This window comes from Marmota flaviventris, chromosome 1, assembly GCF_047511675.1.
Source record: "Marmota flaviventris isolate mMarFla1 chromosome 1, mMarFla1.hap1, whole genome shotgun sequence".
Taxonomy (NCBI): Eukaryota; Metazoa; Chordata; class Mammalia; order Rodentia; family Sciuridae; genus Marmota; species Marmota flaviventris.
Window position 1 is genome coordinate 6,819,688 of NC_092498.1, and position 8,326 is coordinate 6,828,013.

Below are 8,326 nucleotides of genomic sequence, written 5' to 3' on the forward strand. Positions count from 1 at the left end.
TATAGTTTTCCATGAAATCATGTACAACATTTGTATCGTTCTAAAATCAAATCTACAAAAGTCAATTGGAAGAAGTTTGGCTTCTGTCCTTGTGATTGTCACCTCGTCCCCTTTCTCCAGACACAGTAAGAACTTTTCTTATACCCCTTATTAGCTGGGTGGTGGATGCGAGGCATGACTTTATTTGCCTCACAGGCTTTGCTCCACAATGTAACCTGGAGATGTTCCAGTCGTGTGCAGCATTGCTCCTGGTGAGCCTGTGATCAGCTCGCACGACTCATGAGCCTGTGATGAGCTTATTCTACCCATCTTTGAGGATGGTGATTAGGATCCTCCTCTCCTTTGGCTTTTATAAATAATAGCCTTGGAAATAGACTTTTACACTCTATTTTTATATTTTTGTCAGTGTCTTTGGGCCCCCTCCCCTCCCATCAATCCCCTCTACCTTATCCAAAGTAAATCCATTCTTCCCTAGCACCCCCCACACCTTATTGTGAATTAGTAACTACATATTAGAGAAAACATTCAGCTTTTGGTTTTGGGGAATTGGCTGTTTCACTTAGCATGATATTCTCCAGCTCCATCCATTTACTGGCAAATGCCATAATTTCATTCATACCTCATTCCTTTTAAAGAAAAAAATATTGAAATGTAAGGCTGTGAAAGATTTATTTTAAAACTGTGCTTTGTCTTTTTTTTTTTTTGAATAGTCAATGCGACATAACATGTCTTTTTAAACAGTCCACTCTTGGTAGCCACTAACCTGGACTGGTATAGCATGAAGGTGAAAACGGGCATGGAAGTTTAAAGCAGGCTCATATTGGGGCCCAGCACATTGGCTACATATGAGGTTTGTAGGTTTTCATCTTCAGTTGTGTCAGATGTAGCTCATATAAAATTATGTTACTAAATGAATCCAACTCTAATTGCAAAGAAACAAAAGCAAAACAGAAAACAAGCTACAATCATCTCATTGATATTCTGAGTGCTTCTAAGTAAATATGATTTTTTTTAAATTTTTTTTTTATTATTTAATTTTTAGTTTTCGGCGGACACAACATCTTTGTTTGTATGTGGTGCTGAGGATCGAACCCGGGCTGCACGCATGCCAGGCGAGTGCGCTACCGCTTGAGCCACATCCCCAGCCCCTAAATATGATTTTTAATTAAAAAATAGAAGGCAAAAAAGAAGAAAACTACAGATGAATCTCATGTATGATACCAGTGCCAAGTTTAATATGAAATTATATCAAAGTGGATCCTACAACATTTTTTAAAATGATACATCATGACCAAATGGGATTTATTTTAGAAAACTAGAATAGTAAGGGAGGAGGTTCACCAAGAGGAAAATCATTAATATAATCCACCAACAACTGCCCAAGTGAGGAACATTCTATAAAATATGAAATGAAACATGTTTTTCCATCTATTTCCTCCTCCTTCTCCCTCTCTCTGTCTCTTTGTCTCTCTCTTTCTTTCATCTACTAAGCACCAAAGCCAGCAACTTATGTAATGGGGAAACGTTTTCTACTAAAATCCTAATATCTCCACGTCACTTACTAAGGGCATTTGAGAAATTTATCAATACAGGTAACAACAACAACAAAAAGAGATTAGAAGCAAAGACATAATGTGTTTTCAAAAGCTATAGAACAAACTGTACAAATATTGTGCTCTGTTTGGCAAATGTGTTTCTCATGTGTATATGGGTTAATAATATGTATAAGAATTGAACAAATGTGTAAATATATCACAAATAACACTGGACAAACAAGTTACACATGAGGAAATAGGGAAGGTAGAATAAATCCTGAGTGTGGATTGGTGGAGAAATCAAGGGGATTTAACATTTTTTATTTTTTAAAAAAAGGTAGGTAGGTAACTTCTTAGAGTGAGAGAGTGTGGGGAGTGGTGAATGAATCATTGCTTTGAACTCTCCTGGACAGTGGGTCACCTCCCTTGGAAATTTCTGATGTGAAGGTGCCAAGAAAACTGCCCATGATCTGAGGATCATTCTGGGGGGGGAACACTGGAAGTGGGTGAAGGGCCACAGTAAGCACTGTCTTTGGAGAAAATAAACTTGTTTCCAAAATTGCCACCCACACTGTTACCAAGACCTGCCAGAAGCATCCAGGCAATGGAAGGGGAGATTGCTTTCAATGCTGACACCCCAAGGCGGGAGCCTGGACACCACCTGCAGGAGGTCAGTTGGCGTGTCCTCCACTCCTGCCCAGGGCCCCACCCCATGGTCCTGATTCTGCAACTGGGCCTGCAGAGCTGACCTGCTGCCACTCTCAACCCAAGGCCAGCCACAGGCATCAGCGGGCCTCAGATCGGAAGCATTAAGGGGATGTCTGTGTCAAAAATTTTTATTGTTTTCAAGGATCACACTTTGCTCTGACATCCAATTTTATTTCTCTGTAGAGCCCCAATTTGGTGGTTAGGTAAACTGATAAATTATAAGATTTTGCCATAAGATACAGAGACTGGTTTTCCTTTGGGGCTCGCAAGTCCCAGAGCAATGCCATGGGAAGAGATGCTCAGATATTGAGAAGGGACAAGAGTGTGAGAGTGAGCACCTCAGATTGAGGGGAGGCAAGGTGAGTGATAGTAGTAACAACACCCCCCACCCCTCGAGACCTCCCACCCCTCCCCCTCCCTCCTCCACTGTAACAGGGCCCCCTACCTGGTTCCTCCCACAACCCCCTTGGCCCTGATTTCTGTCCCATTCATTGTGGGCCCTAAAAGCCGGTCCTGACTCATTCTATCCCTCATTTAGGTCACAAGGTAAGTCTCGTCCTTCCAACCAGATTGAGATCATTTCTTGTCAACACTTGCCAGAGCTGAACACAGGCCGTGTACCCCGAAGAGTGAGAGAAAATGGGGTGAGACGGGAAGGGATGGAGGACAGGCCCATCCTGTCCATGAGAACAAAGGCCAGGTTTCCTGCTGACGGTGGAGGGAGCAACGTGCTGATGGGGTTGTTTCTACGCTTGGCACAGGATCCTCAGCTTCCTTCAGGAGACACGAACTCACAGACAGAGGGCAAGAGCAGTCTGGGAGGAGCACTGCTCCCAAGCAGGGACTCTCATTTTCTGGCTACCCGCACTGCATCCACCCCAGTCCTCGCAGGCCGTCTGCTCAGCACCCATCCCTGGAACACGTCACCTGAGTCCCCTTGTGCTCATGGCCATCCTCTGGGACGCTCACCTTCACCCCCCTCAGGTCCTGGGTGCCCAGGGCTTCCTGAGAGCTCCACCTCAGGCCAACCTCCTCCCCCTTCCTGTGCCACCTGCCTGCTCACAGACGAGCTCAGGTGAGCTGAGCTAACCGGCTGCCTGGTTCCTCCCCTTCCCCTTGGGGATCCAGGATGAGAAAAGGGCACTTGTGAGTCTTAGTGGAAAAGATAAGCCGGGCGCTCCACACAGCTCTCCCAGGGCTGTTCCTGCACTCGGGGAAAATGTGGGCTTCTCAGCACAGAGCCAGGGGAGAGTCTACAGTGCTGGCCCCCAAGAAAGGACAGGTTCCTAAAAATATGTTTATTATGTTAATGTTTTCCAAACTGGATTGCTTCTCTGGGGTTCGGAATCCACAAAGAACCACTTTGCAGATGCCAGTTGTAGTCAATGTCAGCAAGGTCATCGGCTGGCCCTCTTCAACTTTTCTGCTTGTACAATTTACATTTTTTGAGAATTTTATCTCTATTGTTTAATTGTTCTTCCAGCATCACCATGATATATTCCAAACAAATATAAGGTTTCTTTTAAAAATGTTGGGAGACAGTATCAAAAGATCTATTAAAATCATGCCATTAGTTATGGATTTGATATGTTCTCCTTAATTATCCAGAAAAAAATTATTAATAATATTTGCAGTGAGACATACTAAAAACAAGAAACAAAATAATCTAGACTAGCTTAAACACTGAACTAACACCATAGGGATGATTATTTTGAAAATTCTTTAGTGATAGTGTTTCCCAAAATTAAATATTAGAGAAGTAGACGGGAGGCATTCTAAAGAGGGTGATTTCAGTAGAAAATGACCTGGAGTGTTTGGTTAAGCTAAAACTAATAGGAACCAGTCATGCAAAAAAAAAAGTTATTATTTCCTAGATATAATACCCCCTACTCTCTCAGTGTTGCCAGGCCACATAAAAACACAGCCACTCCAGGGACTAGTCTTTGGAAAGTATTGATAAGCTGGAGCATCCCTGGGGGTGAAGCAAAGAAGGCTGAGGCCCGTGTGAGATTATTACACAGACAACAGTGAACAAACTCAAGGGCTGCAGGGAGAAGATGCTGAGTGAAGAAATCTGCTACCCAATGAAATGCAAAGCAGAAAACCGACACCTGCTCCATGGTGCAGGATGCTGACTTCCTCACCACATAAGGAAATCCATGTAGGGCGCCTAGAAACAGCCACTGGGATCCAACAGAAGAGCCTTAGAAAGCTTGGTACTTTTTTGGGGGGGCGGGGGGAGAATGATACTATTTATTGTATTTATTGTAAAACCAAACCACTAGGAAAATATATCATGGCCTTGACAGAGCATACAGACAGGCTATATCATCATTTCAAGTAATAAATTGATTAAAAGACAACGAGCTCCTTATCCAGAAGATAAGGTACCAGGCTGGGGCAGGAACATTGCACAGTGCAAAGGCCCCAGGCAAAAATGGTGTTTGATAAAGGGTTCTGTGTGGGGTGCCCTTCATTTGCACTCAGAGGGAGGGTATGTGTTGGAGCTTGTCCTAGCCCAAGCTGTTGACTTTGTAACCTTCCTGTTGCCGAGATATTATCTTAATAAGGCTCTGTTCATTCAGGGAACTAAGTTAGCAATGCTGGATTTAGGCTTCTGTTCCATGAAAACAAGTGGTTTTTTTTTTTTTTCTCTTCCAAGGACAGTACTTTACAACTCTCTTAGCTAGTGAACTGTCACTATTTTACTGTTTATTTCCAGATACTGGTATATGTATCACAATCAAAATTCCTTTCTCTTCAAAGGAGAAAGATTATCCTGTCACTTTGCTGCAGAAAGCCTCAGGGCTCGTATGTTGGTGGAGGAAGCCCTGCTTTCCACACTTAATGTGACATTGCCTCTCATGTTTTTGCAGTGATCTCCCAGCTGAGAGATGCAATAAGAATTTCAAGAAATCCGTGTCTTTTTTTTTTCAATTTTTTTAGCTGTAGATGGACACAATATCTTTATTTTTATTGATTTTTATGTGGTGCTGAGGATAGAACTCAGTGCCTCATGCATGCGAAGCAAGCACTCTAACCCTGAGCTACAACCCAGCCACAAGAAATCCAAATCTTGATGGCTATAAAGAATATACACAAGGAAGCTTTCCAAGTTCTTATTCAAACTACTTCCCTCTCAAATTCACTTCTTCAATCCACTTCATGCCTTGTATATAAAAAACAAAACAAAGACCTGGAAACCTCTTCCCCCTTCAGGATTAGTGATCTCCTGGATGTTGTTTACAGTCTATGGAATATGGTATGACGATACCTCGGGTATACAGGAGGTTGGCAACAAGCAGAAACTCCTCTCCTCCAACTCCACAGGTCCCTGGCAGGCTGGAGGAGCCCGCCCCATCCTGGAAGAGCCCGCCATCCTGTAGGTGCCTATGTTGCAGGAATTGGTACCTTGGAGAGCTCTGGCTTGGTACAAGGGAGTTCCCTGCTGTCAGGACAAGCACTGGCCACGTGAAATTTAGGCTCTAAAAGGCTCTGCTGTTCTTTACTCAAATTTTAGCACTATTTTTTTTCCATTTCACTTTCTTGGATCAAAACATAAAGGAACCAGTGTCTAGAGTAATATATGCCTTAAACTTGCTGCCATCCTTGGTTTCTTCATTCATAAACTATGCTTCAAAGACTAAAATTCCCATTCCTCTTTTAAAATAGATTCCTGCTCTCAGCCCCAGTGGCCACTGGCAAGGACTTTTATTTCCCAATGGATGAGAGAGACTCTTTAATCTTCTTGGTCATAGTTGGGATGAGGTGCAAGTGGTCATCCACACACTTGGTCATACAACTGTCCAGCAGCCACTTCACCTAAAGCTCATTACTCCCAGCATCTATTGAATCTTTGGCTGTGTCGTTGCGGTGCATGGTACAGGGGGTCAGGCGGTCCTGGAATTCTCGAGCTCAGTGGTCACCAAGGCCTGGGCTTGGGCCGGAGGTGCATGGCAGGACTCAGTGCCCTGGAGCCGTGCTGTGACGTAGCCTGGCTGTCCTCACAGCAGCAGGAACGTGAGGCCCTGCCTCTCGAGGATGTTCTCCGTCTCCACACTCTTCCCCACAGAGTCCGCTGCCTCCTGCCCCTGGAGCTGCTGGACCTCTGCCATGGCGACCCCGCGCTGCGCCACGGTGGTGCCCCCATGGACTCTGCGCATGCTCCCAGCTTGCTGCTTTTAACTGTGAAGCCTGCTGCTTTCAACCAAGGATAGGAGAGAGTAGGCAGCGAGGGCCCACGTCCTCTCCTGCCTACGGGTTTATCATTCTCACTGCAGTCTAACAGTAGGCCAGTGATCATAGCAGGACAAAAAAGAGGGACTTCCATTCGGGATTCCAGAGCCACATTTTAAAATTTGCCGCCTCCCCCCCCCCCCCCCCCCCCCCCCCGCTAGTATTTCCTCTAGGGATCCGCTCCTGCGTTCATCCCAAGGGTTTCATTGATTCCGACCCCAGACAGGCCTGGCTTGGCGCACATGGGACTAGGTACCCAGAGGCTAAGCTGGCAGGGCCCAGGAGAGGGCAGAAAGGAGGGGACTGGGAGACAATGCGCAGCGGCCTTGCCCTCCCCCAGGCCACAACTGGGGGCCTGAGGGTGAGCAGCGAGATGCTGACTGGGGAAGAGGGCGCCCCGCAGCCCCCGGTTACCCGACACAGAGGACATCTGTGGGCGGCTATGGATTCTGCTTTCTGGTCCCAGTGGCATTTCCTTAGAATAAATAGGAGTATGAAGAGCAGTTTTTGTTGGAAGGGTTAGTTTTACAGCAACAGTGAGGGAAACCATTTAGAATTAAGAGTGTATTTCTGAAGCCGAAGTCTTGCTTGTCCCTTTCTCCATCCACCTACCACCTGTGCAACAACCTCGGGGCCCTAGAAGCCAATCAGGAGCCAAGGATCCTTGTATGCTGTGCTGTCCGGCTGCTCGAGCTAGTGAAATGCAGGCTGCCTGGATGTTGGGCTAAACTCCTAGCGGTGTCCACCAGGGGCTGCAACCTCAGAGCCTCTCACAGAAGTCCTACCCCAGTTCTCCACAGGCCACATCCGTGGTCAGCGCGGGGCCAAGCAGAGTTCCCTGCTCCCCTGGCCCATAGGCACCCTGCCCTCCACTCACACCCCAGAAGCCTACTGTGCTATTATTTCCTGGCTGAAGGTGTCACATGAATTTGTTTGCAGTTCTTAATGTGGTCTTCCATGTGTGGTCAACGTTTTTATTTTTAGAATAACTGGAATTTCTTCCTTTGAAACTAATAGCATCAGAAGATTCAACAGGTGAAAGCAATATTTGTCTAAGTATGAGCAACTTAGTAACAAATATTTTAAATATGCATTTATGCTTCCATTTTGGATAAAATCAAATCTCTAATAAAAAAATATGGAGGACTCTCCCTCATCTCCACACCTCTGTGTTACTTTCTAAGATTAAAGGTAGCTCTGGTGCACTTCATACTTCAACCTCAAAGCCCACCCCGGGGCACATCTGGTGAGAGTGCCCTTGGCCTATGTGGAATAGGAAGCTTCCATCTCTAAGGACCCTGGGATTGCACTGGTCTCTCTGCCCAGTCCAGCGTTATTTCCCGCCTCCAGGTCACTTATCAGCCCCCTTACTGCTCCTTGCCATGCCATGAAACATGGCCCCAGGTGCCAGGATTAGGATGTGGTCACCAGGACAAGTCTTAAGAACTATCAGAATGCATGGGGTTTCCAGAGGTGTTCTCGCCTTCAGAGCAGAACCCCCTAATGTCTACCTGTAGAGATGCTGAGAAGTGTGGGGTCCTGACCGGAAGGAGGGAGGGTCATGGGATCCACTTTCAGCCACCAGCCCCACAAACCCCCTTGTGGCCACCTCAGCTCCAGCCTGTCTGAGCTCAGGTTGATGTGGAGGCTCTGCCCCATGCATCCTCCCGTCTCTCTGTCTTTCAGAAATTTGGGTGAGTCCCTTGTCATTGATGCCTGGTTTTCATTGTCTCTATGTTGGAAGAGCTTCTGCCTCACTACTATTAACTTAGTCCTGCTTCTGGAAGCAGAGGAGCTGACCCTGCTCTCCCCAACCTCCACTTAACAGTGAAGAAATGATTAATACC

The 8,326-nt window shown here is 46.0% G+C and overlaps 1 pseudogene; it reads right to left on the reverse strand.

The window, feature by feature from the left end:
• Positions 1–5,954: 5,954 nt before the first annotated feature.
• LOC139703376 (protein FAM136A-like) lies at positions 5,955–6,358 on the reverse strand (annotated as a pseudogene).
• Between the last annotated feature and the right edge of the window lie 1,968 nt (positions 6,359–8,326).